Consider the following 23,186-nt stretch of genomic DNA (forward strand, 5'->3'; position numbering starts at 1 on the left):
AGATCTTTCTATCAAAAGGTCATCATCATCATTAGCCGAAAGACGTCCACTGCTGATTGAGCAAATAAATTATTTTAGTTCATTGAAGGAATTTGTCTTTCAAGCATATATATTTGTGTGTATTTCTTTAGTCCTGTTTGTTCTCTGTTAGACAGAGCCATATTTTATTTAGAAAAAAAATATAGCCAGAAATTTGAGTTGAATTGTAAGGCTAGTAAATGGGTAGTTCTACTGCTATGAGTTTCCTGTCGCATACATCGAAGAAATAAAAGACAGTAAGCAAGAAATTTTGTTGAATTGTAATTAGTTATTCCGCATGCACACTATATCGTTTTGTAAAATCCTTCTATTCCACCTGACTCGGTTTTTCAGTATAAGCGACATAAACTGATAGCGATTCAAACGTTCGTTGAACTGCGCAAATAAATATAACTCTCTGTAAACAATTAATGAAATATTTCATTCTCAGTTAAAAACTCCGGTCGTTCAACGAGCCAGTAAAGGCGACAGCATTTACTTTACTGAAGCATCAAAGGCTCCTTTGACTCAATTGACTGCTTCGTCTGACTTTTAGAGCTCGACCAAAACAAGGAAGTACAACCGAAACCAATATCGAATTTTGGTTTTATTTTCGGTATTACCCGAAACCGATACTTACTTTAATTCTAATGTATGTTTTTAAGCTTGCGTTTATTTCAGCTTTTGTAAGTACAGTCGGTGCCCTTATTATCCACTTTTTAATGCAACTAGTATGAAAAAGTAGATACATAAGTTAGGGAACTGACCGTACAGTTTATGAGTTTGTATGTTCATATAAGCGGCTATAGGATCTAAGCAATCGAGTTTTGCGCGAAGTTTTTTTATTTTTGTTAAATTTTGTTTTTTGGAGAAGATAAAACATAAACTAAATAAATATATAAGTATCTAAATAAAAATAAAAATAGAAAAAATAAGACACATTCAACCTAGCTTTCTAAACTCTAGTCTAGTTTGCGAGTCCAACACTATACCGCTGGGAGCTACCACACTTATGACTGTGCTATCGAAATTACTAATGTAATTGCACGTGAAATTCACAAAAAAAAAACATTGCAACTCGAAAACACGCTTTTCCCCCGTTGTCTAATCTTAAAATAAAGTTCATTGCAATATTTCTTCATAGCACTAAAACCAACGTCTAGTTACAATACAATACAAAGACTATTTATTGAACACCAATACACCTAGTAAGCAGTACAAAAACACAGGTATAAATAAATATAGAGATTTACTTATGTAAGTACTTGCGGTTTCAACGTACGTACTGTTACTTTTGTGTCTAAATATAAAAATTATGATGTACCTAATACCGAAACTCACCGAAACCGAATCTGAAACTGAAGGTTCAGCGAGCCACTATTATAGTGACTTGATACAATCCTAACCAATTTCCTTCGCTAATAATACTCCATTTCTTAATGCAGAGAATTCTAATGTACCGCCTTTGAACTATACCGTTCGCTTCACAGGTGAAGATTTTCTTTGATATTCGTCATTTATGGATTTTTGTTGTGATTTAGACCTACCGGTAAAACCCTCTTTACCGGAAACACGTGGTAAGGAGGTATCAATTAAATTGAAATTAAAACACACAGCCATGGTGGCCGAGTGGTTTGACCTATGGCCTCTCAAGGGGAGGATCGTGGGTTCACACCCCAGCTCGCACCTCTGAGTTTTTCCAAACTCATGTGCAAAATTACATTTGAAATTTATCACGAGCTTTGCGGTGAAGGAAAACACCGTGAGGCACAAACCTGCAAAGCAATTCAATGGTGTGTGTAAAGTTCTCAATCCGCACTAGGCTCGCGTGGAAACTACGGCCCACGCCCTCTCATTTTGAGAGGAGGCCTGTGCCCAGCAGTGGGACATAGGCTGGAATGAATACACACAGGTGTGATGGGGAAGGCCTATTATCCAACAGTGGACGTCCTAAGGCTGATATGATAATGATGATAATGACACAGGTCTGACTTCCTTTAGTGCAATCATGTGACCAAAATATACACCTTTAGAAAATAAGTTTTCATGGTAAAACGTGGGTATCAAAACTAAATCTCATCATCATCTCACATCAGCCCATATACGTTGCAGTGTGGAGCACAGGCCTCCTCTCAGCATAACAGGACTTGGGCCGTTAAGACGCGGGCCCAGTGGGGACCACATATACACCATTGAATATCCCTCCACGCAAGTATGTATAAGTTTCCTCACTATATGCTCCATCACCGTAAGATTCCTGGTAAATTTAAAATGTAATTTCACACATAAATATCGAAAATCCTAGGTGCGAACCCGGTCTCGAATCCAAGACCCTTGCTTGCTTGGCTTGAGAGGCCGCAGGTCAAATCACTAGCCTACTAGGGCTTATAGAATCTGGTAAGAAGTTCAACCTCTCAATGAAAATAAAGGAAAAGTGTGATTACTGATGTGCGAAAAAAAATAGTCAAAATGATACCTATACTATGAATTAAGGACACACTTACTATTTGCTTTGCTTTTAGGTTTGTACGGAACCCTCCGTGTTCAATATCCACTCGCACTTGGCTGGTTTTTCTAGATTTATCTCCATTTTATAAACTTTAAGTAATAAAGTCAATCAGGGGGCCTACCACGTTCTCTTAATACGATTCAGTTTAGGCCCTAAACTGAACTGCATCGCTATTTCGTACTACGACGTTACTTTTGCGATTCAGTTCAAGCACGGTTCTGCGACAGCGATACAGACATTTTCATTCATTCACTTCAAGCGGCTTTCGTACCATGACGCTTAACTTGAGTGGGAATTGAATTGCTTCAGTGTCAAATTTAGCGATTTAGTATAAGTTACTCGTTTTGTCAATTCTTTTGGAATTTTAGGTGTTTTACTTGGAATATTTTTAAATTTCAAGAACTTTTAAACTTTTATTCAAGTTTTATAACTTTTCATAGGTACTGACGACATTGTACTTCTTAACTCCTCATTGATAAAACAATTTTTTCAGTGAGAAATTAAAGGGACTCGTGGATTAGTGACAGCGTAAACATTTTTTTTGTAATCAACACAACGGTTGCTAAGAACACGTAATTTCATAGAGTTATGGTTTTCCAAAATAAAGAGGTTTTAGTATACAATATTTAGTTTGCATATAGCGGCATCCCTTTCGCGACTTAGCGTTTCAGTTTCAGACCAGAGACAATATCGGTCTTTCATTCACTTGTAAACCATTGAGACTCAGCTCTGAGAAATAAACGTCGTGGTACCAATTTCGACGATTCAGTTTAGGTGCCTAAATTGAACTGCTCTGCGTGTGGATCGTTTATGAAAAGATCATGGTAGGCCCCCAGGTCTTAATTTAAAGTATACGAATTTTGAAAATATGCTCTTTTGTAATGAAAGGTAAATTTACTGATGTTTGCATGTTTGTTTTTGATTGGATTGTAATATTTCTGGGTTTATAAACACAAATGAGTGATTGTGTTTAAATTATGGTTTTCTTTGTTATGAATGAAAATGTGTTTTCCCTTCGCTATCAATTATTTTAATTATCCATGTTATGTGGTTTTTGAACCCTCGTTGAAAAAAAGGGAACAAACAAAACGACTAAAAACAAACAAACAATGCAAGTTGTATAAAATTCTGTATAAACGCTCATATATAGAAACTCATGCCTATGTATGAAACAGAATGAATATACATTTAAACAAACGCTTAAAGAATAAAATTAATCCAGTGAAATCACGAATACGATTGGAAAAGATTTTTCCTCAGCACCGTTAGAACGGTAAAGCATAAATTATCCAATATGTTCACGCTACTCCAATTTGGGGTGGCTAGTGAAGCATGGAGTCATTGCTTATTGCCGAACGTTTGAAACATTTTGCCTTTTAAATTATAAGGGAGGCAAAAATCTGGAAATTACTTTGTCTTTTGAAAATTGAAATTCTTTTATGGAGGCTGTGATATATTGAGCGCTTGAACGTGGTTTTTGTTTTATCGTTGGAGCATTTGGAGCTCCTGTTTTAGGTCTTGACTCTGAATACAATTTGTATCAATCGAGGTTGAGACCTTAAGTAGTCCCAGCGCCCGTGTTCTATATAAGGAACTCACAGAACTACTCATGAATAGCACTGGGGAACGAAGAGCTAGCTTCCTTGTAAAATGTATCAGGATTGCTATTTATACAGCAGGGTCTGGGTGAGCCGTGGCAGCTTAGTGGCTAACTGCAATGAAAATCTATGACCTTTTAAGCAGAAGGTCGAGAGTTTGAGCCTGGGCGAGCCCTTTTTAGTGTTTTGGAAAATATGTGCTAAATTACATTTATTTAAAACATACCTACCATGACTTTTTGAAGAACATTTTGAGGAAAACTATGCGAAGAAGTTCAATTTGTGTGTAATCCCAGTCAACATTGGATCTGCGTGGAAAGGTGATGCATCAACGTCGATATTGTATTATAGGTGCGAAATATTTGCTCCGACCAACGATCAAACCCGAAAGAATAAGAAACACAAACTTTCGCGTTAACAATATTAGCAGGATGTCGTCAACAAACCTCATTAACCAGAACTCCTGGTCCGGTTAAAGATGAAACGGGGCCCCTGGAAATTCGTCAACCAAATTTTTGGGGCAGCCGTGTATTGCGCAACACGAAACCATTTGCATTTAACAAAGCGACGCCCCGATGTTGTTCGCGAGTCCTCTTTGAACATGGACGTGGTATGTTGAAAGATTTATTTGGAATGCTTTAATATTAAATCTACTGTGAACCTATTGTGTTAAAAATAAAGTTGTGTTAAATACTTGTGATGTATACATATCATTTAATAATATTGTAAATCTGTTTAAAAAAAAAATATACCTCGTTGAGTTTCTTGCCGGATTCTTCTCAGCAGAGGTTTTTCCGAACCGGTGGTAGATTTTTTTTTGACATTCATAAGTGCTTGTTATAGCCTAAATTGAATAAAGATATTTTGACTTTTGACTTTTGAAATAGGGAGAGTACGTAAATATACGTAGAATCTAATCCTTACTTCTCTCTATTGTAAAGAATGCCTGGAAGAGTTCGCTCTGAAGCGATAAGCTCGCCTGTTGATTACCTTGTAAAATCTCTATTGGGAGGGTGCGAAGTACTAGGTGGGGGTAATGAAATCTATCGCAGCGCTCATAGTGGCCAAAAGAAGAAATAATCTAGGCTCTATCATCTGTCATACTCATATGAATCTGTCATTAACAAAGCGATTTGTATAGACTTTAACTACTTAATTTTAGTAATAGATGTTTGTGTTATGATGCGAGCTTGAATTATTGAACACTCTCCCTGTTATGTTCTTAATTCCTCTACATCTCGGACATGTCCAGCAACAATTTTTCTTATGAAACGGTTTGTGGTTGAAATTTTATATTGAGTGATACTCACAAAACCGGTCTTCAAAATGATACTAATTTTGATCTGAAAACGATATTTAATTTATTACCAGCGATCTAAGAACAATTATATAATTTTAATATTATTCAAAGAAACCAATAAGATATAACCGATAAGATCTTTTCGTTTTACAGTAAAAGTACAACTAAACATAAAGTAAACAAACCCTGACAAAGAAAATAAAACACTTTGAATGAATTTTACTTACCTCATTTAATTTTAATGACCAAAAATGAATTCACAACCTTTTGTCCACCCAAATCACGGTATCACAGTAATTTTGTATTATAAATTAATACGTTATAGGTTTAATTTTTGTCACAATGTCGCGATGAAATTTCAAAACGTCAGAGCATCAGAGCCAAAAAAGTTGCCGACGCTAGGTGTCGCTGATGTCATGCACAGAGCCAATATACCTGTGTTTTCTATATTCATAGTCAAAATATCACAAATGGGACTTATCACGCTAACACACACGAGTATATTTACCTCGACGTTTTGACCACCTTACAGTGGTCGTGGTCACGAGTAGACTGAAGTGTGGGGTGTCAAGTCTGCCTAGCAGCGCGAATCCTTCGAATTACCCGCACTTAATCACAAAAAGTACCGGCACTCGTATCTCGAACTACCCGCACTTGGTAATTTTTATTTACTCGTGTGTGTTAGCGTGATAAGTCCCGTTTGTGGTAATTTGACTATTGATGTATTTATTGATCATCACCATCATCAGCCGGAAGACGTCCACTGCTGAACGATGAACAACAATACGATACCTGCACAGTCTCCTTAGTCCATCTAGTGGGAGCCCTGTCAAACGCTTCGTATTTCATCAAGCGATGTGGTCAAGCCACCCCATTGCCGATTTTGCAATGTATTTATTGAAATTTTACCTATTGTTAAAAAATATAATATACAAAACTTCACAAATAAATAATAACAATTTAAATTCTATACTACAGGCAGTCCAACCTAATATACGAGTATTTTTTTTCAACTAGGAATCGGTAATAGTAAAAGGTATCTCAACCATGGTAAGTACGTTTTTGGCTTTGCTTCTGGATAATTTTTTCCATAGTACAGTTGAAGAAACTATATCTCGTACCAGGACGAAACCATTTCACTGCAATTAATATTATGTTAACATCCCATACAATATGCATAAGAATCATCTAGAGACGGTGGAAGCATTCTACACTTCCACTGAACGTAGATATAGTTAGTGTTTAGTATTTTAACTAAGGCACCCCATACATCCCTGTATTTCTTTTATTATTATTTTTTTGTATTTTTTTTTTCTTTAATTGTATAATATAGTTTTTAAGTATTTTATTATATTTTTATGAAAAAATGACTTTCTGCCAAGTTTCTTGCGGCGCATTCTTCTTGGCAATGATGGTCTTTCCGAAAGCGCTGGTAGTTTAAAAAAATGACGTGTAAAAGTGCCCATTGCGGCCTATTTACTGAATAAATCATTTGAATTTTTGAATTTGAATTTGAATTTGAATGTGGTAGTGAAAGGATTCCACCCTGATAAAGGCTTCGGTTTCCTCGCTTCGCTCGTAAGGCACGTTTATTCTATATTCTATGTGTATGCAGATTTGATATCAAAATGTCATCTTGACTAAGTTATCAATTGTTAAATATTAAAAATGAATACACCAATGCAAATAAATGGATAATACCTGCTCCATAATACTGTGAAGCAGCGGTGTAAATCTCAGTGTAGTGAATATTTAACGCTGCCGAGTAGAGAACATTGTCGATTAGCTAATTTAGAAGCACCGGTTGGTAACCGTTTTATCCAGAAAGTAAGATATTTAACGTATACAAGAACAATTTTAAAATTATCCACCAAAAACTTAAAAATATTTTTGGTGGTAAAAATTTTGCCACTAAAATCAAATCAATTTTTCTCTATGTATGTTACTCTGTTTTACAGTACAGTTTACGATCTTGTGGTGTTCTATAAAGAGTGATATTATTGTATTGTATCAATATTTCTACACCAAAATTAGGCCTCCTTTTCAATGTGTAGTATAAAGCATCTTTTTATCTTAAAGCAATACAAAATGTTAAAAAAATATTTTTTATATAATTTAAAGAGAGAGAGGTATCTTTGCATTTAATAGATAAATCATTATTTGTAAAGTATATTCAAAATTAAACGAATGAGAAGCCACCAAAGTAATTTATTTAGAACATTTTATAAATTAAAAATAGAAATAGAAATATTTATTCGCTATTCGCACAAAACATAATAAAAATACATTAAAGAAAGAAAAAAAAAACAACAATATGCGAAATCGCGAAGCGGTCCCAGCTCAGCATAGTGTTGGCCAATTAAGCCTTATAAATGATTAAGGAACCCGAAAAATGACCGAAATAAAATTAATTGGAAAAAAGTAACAGCAGCTTGTGTAAAAGTAAAATAAAATGTAATGCCCTGTCATTACCGTTCAACTGAACAGCATATTTTATATAAGTAATGAAACTCATTAGCAGGCAGACACGTAGCGCAAATAACGCTATATCCATCGGTCAAAGTATGTTCAGACTTTGTTTTATTTGAGACTAGCTTTTACCCACGGTGTCGCATGTGTAAGCCATAGGTATTGAATTGAGATTCCGGAACTTACATCACAAAATCATCTCATTCAAAATCATTTCATTGATATGGACCTCCGCAAAGTAACGCCTGATTAATTAAATTATTTGAAATTTTGATATTTTACCCCGATCCAGTGGTAATTTTTGGAATAAAAAGTAGCCTATGAGTCATTCCAGACATCCAGCTATCTATGACTGAAATCTTAACACACCTGTTAAGGAATTCAATGGTCAGTGTGAAGTGCCCAATCTGTGTTGGACTCGCGTGGATTCTACAACCCAAGCCCTATCAATCTGAAAGGAGGCATGTGCCCAGCAGTGGGACGTTATAGGTCGGCCTCATCTCCATTGAACATGTTCGGAGGTAACTCAAAACATGTTTTTCCCATATTTTATTTTACCACTTTGTTTTACTGCTTTCTCGCACTAGGGGTCTTTAAGCTAAGCTATGGTAAAACAATAAGGGTTACTTGTAGACTATGGAACCCTAAAAACTAAATACCTACAAGAAAACCTCAATTTTTCTAAACAAAAATGGCACAATCTGCATTCAAAATTAATATAAATCTCATGTAAAAATGTTCGAAAATTATAATTAACAGCTAGGTATTATTAAGCCGAATATTCCCGGTGGTTGAATATTTGTATTAAAAATTGTGCGTCGAGGAGCCGTGGGCATTCAGAGGTGAATCAAACTGATTTGAATATGTATGAGAGTAAGGCAGTACTAAAGTCACTCCCGTATGAGTGATTGATGTTCTGCTAAGAATTGTTAATAATACCGCACATTAACATATCATGTAGACGTATAACTACGTTAATTTATGCCAATGGTAATTATCTTAAATGCGAGCGTATACTTATATACTGAGCGGCAAAAAAATCTGGTCCTCAAATGTATGCATAAATAGGTAATTTTGTATGTAGAGTTAGATAAAAAGGTAATAGTTATTTATGATACAAGTGCGGAAAGTAGGCAATTCCCAACGAGTGGCGGAGAACTTGAAACACGAGCGAAGCGAGTGTTTTGAGCCGGCACGAGTTGGGAATTTCCTACTTTCGACACGTATATCATACAACGTTTTACAATGCATTAAGCGAGGAAAAAAATCGAGGCAGTGGCTACATCATTTATTTGCCATACTCCTTTTACTACAGTAGCAGGCAGTAGATATACATACCGACATGCACGCCAAACCAAAATCGTTAACATATACACTTTATTAAACCAACTTTCATAACAATCATTGACCCAGAAGATTAGAACAGCTACAGCTACTAATGATAGGTAAAGGAGACTTTGTTTTAGTATCGTGATTTTTTATGATTAATTATTAGCCCTTATTGCTTGACATTTTCCACACTTATATTGGCTAGTCCTTATCTCCTGCACGCTCCTATAATGCTAAATATTAGTGCAACCCATGAATAAATCCGTGTAATAGTTAATTATCATCAAGTATATGTATTATGTATCTAATCTACCAGCTATTAACAAAAAGTTACCGTAAATCTGAGATTTTTTAGCTTTGGAACTGTAAATAAATCAAAATTGTTCACTAATTCTAATAGATAAAAGCAAATAAATAAGAATAAGACATACCGGTCGATGTTATAATATCCATGTGTGTAGAAGTAGATTATTCTATCAATTTACGATGTTTATTAACTTAGGTATGTATATTATAGTTCACGTATTTTGTTCAGCATTGAGTTTGTCACTGACAATATGTGCTTCGTGGAGGACGTAAGGCGGCGTAAAGTCAGATATAAATTCATCATTTTGAACTCTTCATTTTAATTTACTCATCAAAAATTAATTCACCGGACTGAACTCATGAACATTACTTTGGCGGGGTTTCATGACAGGCGCGAACGGGTAACCATGATTGGTTCGTGCTACGTCGTGCGCGCGCACTGGAAGCTCATTGGTTAACTTTCGAGTACGCGCGCTTGACGTCGCACGGTCCGAATTGGACTCAAGAATTTATTTCCTTTTTTTTCTTAACTTTAGACGGAATTAAAATACAAGTTTACATGAAAAAAAAATTAACGTTCTCTTTTCTGTCGCGTTTAATCTGTATTATCTTATCAGTAAATATTCAGTTGGTTGCATCAAACGTTTTCTTATTTGTTCAAAGACTAACTATAACGACTCTTTAGACTTATTTTTTTAACAATAGTTTGGACATCATTTGGCAATTTAAAAAGTTACTTTACCGCACAAGTGCGGTAAGTAAAATCCATACAACTTTTCCGCACACTTGTGGATGCGTGCAGGAATCACTAATTTTCTATGGATATGTTGACCCACGTCAAGAGGCACTTTCCGAGCACGTGCATTGTAAAAATATTTATTTGTTAAAACACGAGTTACATAAAATACAGAGTGGGCCAAATTTTGTGCCGTTGAGTATAGTTTGCTGTTTTAAACGTTAGCGACATTCATTCTAATTCGAACTTAAGGTGGCTGATATGAAGATGATCATGATGATGAAGGTGGCTCTGTGTTACCTTCTGCATACAATCGCATAAAGTACCGCTCCCAGCGCTCACCATTTTTGGCCAATTTCCTTCAAATGTCATTAGATTTAAAACTTGAACATCTATTTTGAAAATTAAAGTGTACTGACTAAAGACGTAGCCAGTATACTTTCACCTATCGTCGGGAACAGATGTGTTTTAATTACCGATAAACAACGTAGTTTTCGAAGTTATTTGTTATTTGGAAAAGCTTCTTAGAACCCAGTAAATACTTTCTTACATTCCTTTATTCCTTTTGAGATACGGAACCAAAGACCACGGAACAGAGTCAGTATATAGTTAGAACCACAACAAACGAATTAAAGCACTTTTACTCCATGAATTCAAACTTTTAACACGGACTCATTTAAAACGATTTAACAAACCTGGCTCAATAAAAAGAGAATTGCGGTAAAAGCTCTTAAATCGAATCAAAAGTCGACTGTGGTGGGTCCGGAATCGGCGTTTAAAGTTAAACGTAATTTGCTTCGATCTGATCCATTTTAAAAGTTCCTACCTACCCACCTACCTGTACGTATGTATAGTAATAATATGTCTTTTTGCTTTGTATAATTTGAGTTTTATTTTCTTGTTGACAAATAAATAATAGTAAGTTCACCGACAGTTGATAAAAATATAAAAATCAAAAAGAAAAACATTTATTCCTGACATTTAAGGTTTTTTAAAGAGAAAAACGAAAACAGAGGCAAATTATCAGGAAATGGTTCCAACTCAGCATGATGCCCGCCTTGCAGCCGGACAGGGTTAATTAATTACAATGGGACCCGCTAATAATTTTAACCGATAAAAACTATAATTTTAAACAGAAACAGAAAAAAACACACAAACACCCAGCTGACACACTCGAAGCTCCTTTCAGAACGAAATGGCAACAATTTCGACGGGCCGCGCATTTGACAATAGCTGTCTGTCAACTGTATGCGAAAATGAAACGACCAAAACGACTGTCGCTATTCCAAAACGTTACCATAACGTTAAAATTAACTTTACTATAACGTTATCATTAACATTATCATAACGTTATCATTAACATTATCATAACGTTACCATTAACGTTAACATATCTACTTATCAACTCAAAAACCTACAGTATTATACCTACGTAAGTAACGTAAGATGAACAGAAAAAAAGTCTCATTTTATGGAGCATTGTAACTTTCCTGACGAAGTTACTCTTTAATTTTCCTCGTCAATGTCTAAAGGATGAATTGAACGTCTAAATCTATCACGAAATTGTCAAAACGTGCTCGTTCAAGGGCTTCCGAAACGTACTGAGGCTATTAAATCAGAATAGATTCGGGTTGCCAATTGAATTGCCATTGACAATTTACACGATTTCATTCTGTACGTGCAGAGGCGAACGTGATACTTTGGTATTAATCCAGTTATCAAACTACCTAAAAGAGCTATCTTTTATTTAAAATGACGAATGATGATGAGCTATCTTTTTTTTGAAAATGACCGTACACCTTCATAATTTTTTGTTTGACAAGAAAAAACTACTTGTCAAAGACTTTCCGATAATCACACTGAAGAACTAATTATATAAATTAGGGCACTACTATATAATAGCATAAAAGCAAGGCTGATTTTTGAGAAAAACTGTCTAAAAAAATTTATCATAATCAGGTCACAATTCTACTATACATACAAGTGTATGCGGTATTAGAGCTTTATACTTCCAAAACTATTCAGTGGCGTTATGAATCCTCTAACAGATTACTGAACTTCAAAACTATGCTAAGAGTCGAGATACTAAGATGAAAGTTGGATCTAACAGTTAGATAGCAATGGTATGTACTAGGATTAGAATACTGCAAGTAAAATTAATTTTGTATTTATTATTATTAATTAATTATTATTTGTTTACATTCACATGACATGCTTAGAATTTTATTTTTTATAATTATTACTAATCATATTACCTTTGACGATTTCCATACAAATTCTTATAACTGACATTTATGTAAATTATAATGTAATGATGTATTGATTGAATAAATAAACTAAACTAAACTAATGGATAAGATAGAAAGCTTAGCTTGCAATAACTATTGCAGCTGTAAGTACCTAATTAAATTTTTAATTGACTACCGGGAGTCAAAAAAAAGCTACCATTGTTGTCGTAAATAAGATGAAAGTTAATAAAATTATTACATATAAACAGGTTACGAAATTAAGAGAATTCCTCATCATCATCTCAGCCGTAGGACGTCCACTGTTGGACATAGGCCTCCTCTCGTCGTATTTATTTTTTCATTTTTTTCGGCATATCACGATGTGCCCGGTATAGAGCTAGGAATATCGACGAATGCGTTGCTCTAATCGATCTGCCGTATTGTTTCTCAGGCACATCGTGATATGCCTGCCAACTTTTAGGCATATTATGAAATGGCGCCATTTCATGATATGCCTAGGAATTTCGTGATCTGGCGGATTTTACGATCGGCCACCAACACATCCACCGTGAACCCGCGGTTTTAGCCAGATCTTCCGTCCGTCTCGTTGGTGGACGTCCTACGCTGCGTTTGCCGATCCGCGGTCTCCACTCGAGAACTTTTCGGCCCCAACAGCCATCTGTTCTCGTGCTTATTGCCACTTCAACGAGTTAATTCGCTTGGATATTGGTGACCCTTGTTCTTCTACGTAATTATCTCCTCATTTACACTTAGAGAATTGCGGGTATTAACTCGTGGAAATTATTCCACTGCATTAACTAATCAAAAATGTATTTTCCGAGTAAATGTCCATCAAAGACGTCAGTCTAAGTTCCAAATCTTGAAGCAATAAGGTAAATCGAAGAAAGTGAATATCGAATATAAATCAAGACGCTCGTCTTCACAAAACAATACCAATATTTGCTTCTCTTTTACATAAGCAAGCAGTCAAGAACGAGTTGGAAGAATGACAAAGATTTTATATTAACTAATTTATTTTATTATTAAATTATAATATGTAATTAGCGGGAGGGCGATAAACGAATTCTGCGCAGATAAACGAATTCTGCGCAGACGAAGTCGCGGGCAACAGCTAGTGTTTAAAAACAATATACCTCGCTCGTCAAGTTTCTTGCCGGGTTCTTTTGTTTTTTGACATTCAAGTGCTTGTTATAGCCATATATTTTCTGGGGAGTGTAGACCACCATCGTCTGAAATGTACTCCCGATAGGTAAAGGTAGTGCCATCACAGTTGAGAAGATACACATGAAAATGTATGTATGGATGTAAACTCTTTGTGGTACAAAATAAGTAAAAAACAGACACAATTGACGAACAATGAGACATACGTACAAAGACGAACTTATGCATTTAAGGGACATGTTATGTAATAATAGCGGGATTTTGACATTCACTCATTAATTTCATTCATTCTTTTATTATGCAATCAGTTCTTCATGTATCATTCACTTGAACTCTCATAGCACTACCTACATTTTGAAAAATGTCGACCGAGCCGGTCTACCTTCATTCTATATCTTATTACTGGTTATATCATTCACACGTGAAGTTTCCCCGAAATATATTTGTTTCCCAAACCTTGTTTGCATGTCACAGGAAAGTTACTGGTTTAGAAATTACGGAACCCAAAAAACAACGTACAATTTACATACATTCTCTCCTCAAACGAAACATTATACTTTTTCTAATAAAATAAGACTCTACTTGTAGTCTTATTTTATTAGAAAAGCAAACGAAATACCCGGAAGTTCTAACAGAAGGTGCGTTTTGATTTCAATGTTAAAATAATACGATACAACCAGATGGCCTATTTGTTTTTGAGCACGTTTTTTTTAGATATGTTTACTTATGATAGTAAGTAATAATAATAATAAGTAATTAATATATTAGTGGTTTGTAAAAAAAAAACATGGCCTACCGAGCAGAGGATTGTGGGCTTAAACTCGATCTCGCACCTCTGGGTTTTTCGAAATTCATGGTGTGAAATTGTAATCTTAATTTGGAGAAGAAAAACATGCGAGGCAACATAATGGTGTGTGTGAAGTTCTCAATTTGCATCCCGCGTGGGGACTACCACCCAAGCACTCTTATTCTGAAAGGCAGTGGGACTTATATAATAATGCTGAGGCAATTACAGGATAGTTACAAAAATACTGACGATCAAAAATAACCGATCGCTTCACACTTTGTAGGTATAGTCAAGTTCATAAACTTCTGAGCAAATTTTATCAAAAATTTGTGAACAGAATTCTATTGTTAACGGCGTAGAAGCGTGTTCAGATATTTTTGAACAAATTTTTGCTCACGAATTTATGAACTCGACTGTACACAAAATGACGCGTTACTTGACTTCGCCAGTGATGCAATTTTAGTTCTTTTCAATCGCATTGTTTCCATTCTTATCAATAACTATAAATGTATATCACTGTCTGAAGTCTGATTTCGAGATCTGCATCTGCATCAGGCATCTCAACGTCAAAGCCTTTGTGCACCGAACACAATGATCGTTATGGAAATCGCACTCATCAGGGACCGAAGCTGGATCTTATACTTCAGACTTACAGCTATACCTAATACCTACTGTTATTATAATAATGATGGTAGAAAAATATTCAAAAGTTTATCACAGATACTGAGAAAAAAAAACCGGTGTCTGCTCTGTATTGTGGTCTTCAAATCATAATAAAAAATGTGTTACTCGGTCTGTCAGTTACCTCTTAGTAAGACGTGTTTTTATAGATATAATCTGAAGTTAAAAAATTTGAATACACAGCGTGGGGGTGTACTATTAATAATAAGAGCTCACACTTATTGTTAGTTTGAAAGAAACACTTAGGAGATGAAAATTGTAATATTTTTAGTGTCATAAATTATGTACATATTCCAGAAAATTTTCCTACGTTTCTTGGATCAGTAAACTTTGCTGTCTAGACTCCAAATGGTGGTATTCATTTTCATCAGAATTTGCTCGTTGAACTGACATAAACTAAGAACATGCATATTATGAATAACGATGTGCATTTCTGTATCATCTGTAACCTGTGCTGAGAATTTGAATAATGAATTCTTCTTAAAAACGGACTTTAAAATCCATTTTTAGTACCTTATCAAATCGGGTGAGTATCTAGTCGCATAATTTCCGAAAGTCATAATGTTATAAATTTTGTAGATCATAATAGTTTTTCCCCCCGAAACTGTTTATTAAGAAGTTTTTAAATAGTAATTTTATAGACCATCAAAACTTATATGGATTATCATCGAAGAGTTGTTATAAATAATGAACCTAACTTAACCTATAATGCTCTACGGGATGACCATTTAAAATTTCCTGAAAATTTTATGGTTTTAGAGAAAAAAGAGTTATGGATTATGATCATTATGGCAAACATTATAAGGACAAACGTTATTTTGGATTACGACGGAGACCTGAAATAACTTTGCTATTGATCCAAAAAACATTATGAAACTCCATTACAGTATGAATACTTGGAGTTAACACTTGACAGATGGGCGTGCCTTCAGTCAATTTTCAACTTTGAGGTCATACAAATAAAATAGTTTTTATATAATCTGTAAACGTGGGTAGCGGAATACTAAAAATGGCTTTATTTGTATGATGTCAAAGTTGAAAATTGGCTGAAGGCACGCCCATCTGTCAAGTGTTAACTTGAATTAATCAAACTGTACGTTACGTTGATTTAAGTTTACGTCTATGGGAGGTACCCTAAATTTTTTTTATTTATTTTACCACTTTGTCGGCATGACTGATATGTATATTCATGCTAAATTACAGCTTTCTAGTACTAACGGTCTTTGAGCTTAGCCGCGGACAGATAGACAGACAGACGGACAGACATGGCGAAACTATAAGGGTTCCTAGTTGACTACGGAACCCTAAAAACGTTTTTTTTTTATAATAACGTAAAACGGAGCTATATGACAGGACTCACGTTATTCTTTTGTTTCCTTTACGCGCTGCTAGCTTTCTAACTTTATTGGTGGCCAGTTGCAACATACTGTACGTATGCAACTTTTCGTCTCTCCTGTTCGGAAAGTTTAATTTTCATGGGTAGATAGCCAGGTGGAAAATTGCGTTTTCATCTCTAGGGTGGAAAGTATTTTTTTTAAATTTTTCCATTAGCCACGGAGTCGAAGATAATTGAGTTACGTCAATGACACTTTTTTTTCACGTTTCGGCATGGCCACCTCGATGCACGTCGTGACCAAGGAGCTTGTATACATATAGAACATCCGTTTGAAACAAGAAAATTGATCTTTATTACGTCACGAACATATTCCATCTCTTTCTTTAGTTAGGTTAAGAAAGAGATGGAAGTCATTCGTGAAATGTGAAAGAAAGAGATGGAATATATAAATAAGTAATAAAGGTCAAACTTTTTCGTTCGGCGTTCAACCTCCAGGTTTGTATATTATTATATAAGCTCCTTAGTCGGGACCAACTCCACTTTTTTTATAGTCGGCCGTGGCAAGTGGCCAGTCGAAAAGGTATCGTTGGAGGTTTGATATAAGTAAATTCAATTTAGTTATTATTCTCATTTTTTGTAGTATTTTATTTTCCTCACAGTCGAAATGAAAAGTAGTAGAGTGTCTAACTCGGGTGAAATAACCCATTTCCCCTCGAACTATTGAAATGGGTCACTTTCCACCCTTGGTTATCAATCTACTATTTTATAAACTTTGTACATGCGTCGTTTCTCATTATGAGAGGAGGTTTGTGCCTTGCAAAGAGATGCTAACCTAACCAACCAAAAAGTTGGAAAACCCACGACTTTGTCACTTCACAGTTTAATATCTCAAAAACGGCTCAACCGATGTTCATAAAACATGTCTAAGAACCATTGCTAGAAAACCTGCTTACAAAAAAAAAACTGAACTAAAATCGGTTCACCTGTTTAAGAGCTACGGTGCCACAGACAGACACACACACATAGCGGCCAAACTTATAACACCTCTCTTTTTGCATCAGGGGTTAAAAATAGGCCGAGATGACCCGAAAAAAGCCTATCTGCAAATGTTTACTAATGAAATACTACATACAGGTCCTACCTCAATCAACCCTGTATCCATCGGACAAATTTCAATATATCTCCTCAACGAACTATCTCTCCAGTATATTGGACGATCCAAATTTATTAGATGGCAAACGCTCAATCAGCTCTGTACACTAGCGCTTTCTCTATAGCTATCGGTAGCCGTAGCAATGTTAATTTACGGTGTTTGCGGTGTAAGCGAGGTTTTAATTAACATGCAGAAACGCCGGATTAAGAGAGACACTGGTAGTGTTTTGATAGAGAAATCACCATGGTTTGAAGCAGGAGCACAGATAATGCAAGATTGAATAGACAATGCTGTTATATACATTATAAGAAGTAATTATTTTTTTAGCGTGGCGAAAATGAAGCATTAGTAAGACAGAAAATAAAGAAAAAGATAACCCTACCTATGTTTTTAGGGTTCAAAATGGCAAAAACGGAACCCTTATAGTTTCGCCATGTCTGTCTGTCTATCTGTCTGTCTGTCCATCCGCGGCTTTGCTCAGGGACTATCAATGCTAAAAAGCTGTAATTTTGAACGAATATAATATAAAAACTATGCCGACAAAATGGTACAATAAAAAATTAAAAAAAAATTTTTTTAGGGTACCTCTCATAGACGTAAAGTGGGGGTGTTTTTTTTTTCTCATCCAACCCTATAGTGTGGGGTGTGGAGTATCGTTTAATAGGTCTTTTTAAACCATTAGGGGTTTGCTAGGACGATTTTTCGATTCAGTGATGTGTTTGCGAAATATTCAACTTTAAAGTTTTTTTTAAATCGAGCGTCTTCATTAAAATCGAACGTCCCCCCCCCCCTCTAAAATCTAAACGGGTGGGTGGAAAATTTTAAAAAATTTCAGGATGGTAGTAAATATATCAAACTTTCAAGGAAAACTATAACGGCTAAGTTTGCTTGAGAATTATTAGTAGTTCATGAGTAAATAGCAGCCTAAGGTATAAAATATACCTAAACTTGGAAGATTCTGTATAAAATACGAAAAAATATTACTTCATTTTTTCGTAATGGCTACAGAACCCTATTTTGGGCGTGTATGACACGCTCTTGGCCGTTTTTTTTAAGTTACCGACATAGCTGTAAAAATATGCAAGTTGAAGTTGAAGTGGCACTGGGCGGGCCACATCGTTCGAAGGACAGATAACCGTTGGGGGAGAAAAGTCCTCGACTGGCGACCGCGAATAGGAAGATGAAGCGCTGACAGGTCTCCCACTAGGTGGGTTGAGGACATTATGACGTGAGAGTTGCGGGCAACCGGTGGATGCAAGTGGCGAGTTGTCGTTCATTGTGGCGTTCTAGGGGGGAGATGATGTTTTTTACCGTGCTTATAACAAAAATCAAATTATTGTGAACAAAAAAAAATAAAAAACCTTTGAAATCAGTTTAAATTGATTTAAAAATCAAAATGAAGTCTTCTTTCAGTAAACTTTAGATCTACAATACCTACATATATACTTTCCCTCCATGTGGCATAGCTGTGGAACGTCCTGTACACTAGCACTATTCGTATCATTTTCTGGAGCTACATAACACAACAATGCATACTCCGGTCAAGCCAAGCTTTGTTGACGTGTGTACGTTATGCAATCAATGCACCTTGTGTTCAGATTGTAACGAAGCCCGAAGATGCTCGACACAGTTACCGAGTGTTTGCTGCAAGGTTTGGACTGGAGTTAGTTACAGGCTGATTGTTGTTCAATGTTGCGATGGTTATAACAATGGTTTCACCAACAAACCCTTATCTTAATTACTAGCTGTTGCCACTTGAGCCGAACCATTTGAACTATGCAATTTTCCGGAGTAAAAGCATATCATTGTCTCCGGGATTTTTACACAAATACCAAATCTAAATCAGTCGAGCGGTTTCAGCGTGAACAGGTAAAAGAAACAAATCATTGTTTTTTTTCTTTTTTAAATTCATTGAGTTTATGTTTTGTTTGTATGCTTTTCTACAACTTGAAATCAGAAAATTTCCTAGTCTGACGCTCACGATCGCAATCAAATGACAGATTTTGAATACAAAAACTGTCAGTTGATTGCGATCGCGAGCGCCAGAAACATTACACAACCAACCTCAGGTCCTTTCTTCTCTCCTATATAACTGTTTAACTCTTTAGATAGTTAGCCATTCAATTGTTTTTGATAACTAAAGCTACCTTTCAACGCTCTTATTTTGTTATATAAATAGAGTTCAACTGCAGAATAAGTAATGTTCAACTCAAAATTCGAAGCAAGTGAGCGACCGACCGTATATTTAACCAAGTGATCAAAGAACCTGACTATGAAGCTACTAATTTGTATGAATAATACGAATGTTTCTTCTCAGGTCTACGACGTTTAATATGGATTAAAGTATGTATTTATTATAAGCATGTTTGTCTGTTGCCTCGTACACATACACATAATACAAGCTTTGCGTAGTTTGAGACAATACAATACATACAATACAATACAAATATTCTTTATTGCACACCATAAACTACTACTACTACTCCTACTCCGTCTACTACTTCGTCTTCGTCCACTTTGAGACTAGGTCAATTGGTGTCAGTTGATATTTATTTACTTAGGTTTATTATTAACTTTGTGTTCTTTTGTAAAAGAAACAAAAATTGATATAATTTTATTACCTACAGTTGTTTGTACAACTTACATCACACACATTCGCACCGCATCGCATCATTCCTTAGCATCGCCGATTTTGTTTTCGTCGGCAACAAAGCCTGTCTTTGCCGTCCCACCGCCGCTCACTGTTTTCGAAGCATCCGTCGTTTCAATGGGAACTCTCAACTCCCCCATTAACGTTTTACGCTCACGTTTCCAAGGATTTATCTTCAAACGTTGATACATTTTCAATTTCCGTTGTGTAAAGTTTGTTAAGGACATTTTGTAAGGCGTTGTTTAAAAGTACACATGTTCAATTGTTTTACGTTCAAAATTTTGCAGGTGGTAGGACCTTGTGCAAGGTCCGCCCGGATTGCTACCACCATCTTGCTCGCTAATCCTTCCGTGAAGCAGCAGTGCTTGCACTGTTGTGTTTCGGCGTGGTGAGTAAGACAACCGGTGAAATTGCTGGCACTTGAGGTATCCCATCTTAAGCCTCTAGGTTGGCAACGCATCTGCAATCCCCCTGGTGTTGCAGGTGTCTATGGGCGGTGGTGATCTCTTACCATCAGCAGACCCACTTGCTCGTTTGCCATCCAGTCGAATAAAAAAAATAAAAAAATAGTTTTCCTAGCTTAAGTAAAGCTTCACAATATAATATTATGTAATATTTTATGTTCAATATTTTGTAAAATAGAGTCTGGCTAATGAAAGACGAATCTGCAAAACCGCGGCAAATTAAAATAGTTTGCAGATGGTATCACCAGGTTTCACCAAAGAATAATTAATAGTACAAGTACAGAAGCTTCTCTGCTATACAAAAGTGACGATTAGGCATAAGAATCGTGCCTACTTTATGCTTCTTTGTCTATCGCATGCCTATTGGAAAATAAGTAGGTAATTATTTAAACGATATATATGTTGAACATAAAAAGGTTAATACGAATATTTTTGAGAAAAGTGTATTTTAGGAACCAAAATTGTATCAACCAGTTCTGAATGGGAAATATTTTGCCATGCCTACTAACCTACAAATTAGGTCTCCGCATCTAATTACTCTTTTTTTCTTTTTCAACAAGGCTTCCCTCTCTGCTTGTTTTTGTTTGAATTTGCATATCATGGTTAAAATAATCTGTTGATTACGCCCATGTTGCCACTCAAATAATAGCTGGGTTCAGCTTTCATAAGCCAAACTATAATTCTTATTAAACTTAAGGTATCCATGCTTTGAGTGAATTAAATTTAATAACTGAACATATTAACTAACACAATCGGGACATAACCCTAAACAACGAGTAATAATTACCACGATTAATCGAGCACATTGCAATAGCCGTGGTCATGGGTAGACTGAAGATACGCGTAAGGTGTCATGTCTGTTCGAACTACCCGCTCTTAATTACAATTAGTACCGGCACTCATATCTCGAACTACCCGCACTTGGTCACGATTTTTAAGCGCCGATTGTATTAGTAAATATGAGTGAAAATCAGGATAGTTTAAAACATTAAGGGGCTGTTTTACCATCAATTGATTAGTGTTAACTGACGGTTAAATGTGATGCCGTCTCTATTTGTTTTGTTCGAATAGACGGAGACGGCATCACATTTAACCGTCAGTTAACACTAACCAATGGATGGTGAAACAGCCCCTAAATCTAAGCATCTGTTTAAAAAAAAATATACCTCGTTGAGTTTCTTGCCGGATTCTTCTCAGCAGAGGTTTTCCCGAACCGGTGGTGGATTTTTTGACATTCATAAGTGCTTGTTATAGCCTAAATTGAATAAAGATATTTTGACTTTGACTTTGACATTCTTGATTTAATCAGATTAAGTTTATCACTTGAGTTAATGCATTAAATAGAGCTAACACAAGAAAGAGATAGAAACAATATTTTTAAATGTGCGAAGACTGAAGCTGAGACGGACACGACATGTCTTCCAAACAATATCGACGGGACCCCAGCCACAGACTGCCAAACCTTTACTCGGACTCTCTACCAAATAAACATAAAAAACAACAGACCTGTCCCCTCACTTACCTAAAAATCTGTTGTAGCGTCTCTTAGCGTCACCTAGTAAGTAAATATAGAAACTTCAGTACCCTGCATCGCGACATTAAAGTTCCTCAACTCAAACGCATAAATATAACTTCCAATGCTCTTACTTTCATCAGTCATCCCCAAAAACCATTCATCGAAATCGTTTGAGCCATTTCCGAGATTCTTATTACATGTATAAATATAATACAAGAATTGATCATTTAATACTATTATTACTCATTTAAAGGTATTAGATATAGATGAATATAATATGTTTTAATGCATGATACATTTATTACAAAGTTCACACATAAATGAAATGATAAATGTCAGTAGTAAGTACCTAATCAAGTAAACCAATAATATTTATTTTAAAACAATTTAAAGTTAGGATAAAAATTACAGCTTAAGAAATCTCAATCAATATTTTTGACTAAAAATCAATCATATTGTCAGGCCTTAAAAAATTATGTCAATAGCCTGGAGAGAGACCTTTCTATTTTTAACCCCCGATGCAAAAAGAGGGGTGTTATAAGTTTGACCGCGTGTCTGTGTGTCTGTCCGTGGTACCATAGCTCTTAAACGCGTGGACCGATTTGAATGCAGTTTTTTCATTTGAAAGCAGGTTTTCCAGCTATGGTTTCTAGACATGTTTTATCAAAATCTGTTTAGCCATTTTTGAGATATTGAACTTTGAAGTGACAAAGTCGGGGGTTTTCCGACTTTTGTTGGTTAGGTTATCGTCTCACTCTGCCATGCACAAATCTAGCAGCCTGCTACAAAGGCTCAGACAGTAAGTATGGCTTTGAAAACACGATTTAATTAAACAATAAAATTAGATATTATTTAATCATAAAACGTTTGCTCAGTTTCGAGTAGTTTCTCCTTAAAAGTAATTAAACCCTTTAATCGGTCGAA

The sequence above is a fragment of the Choristoneura fumiferana genome, chromosome 25 (assembly GCF_025370935.1).
Source record: "Choristoneura fumiferana chromosome 25, NRCan_CFum_1, whole genome shotgun sequence".
Classification (NCBI taxonomy): Eukaryota; Metazoa; Arthropoda; class Insecta; order Lepidoptera; family Tortricidae; genus Choristoneura; species Choristoneura fumiferana.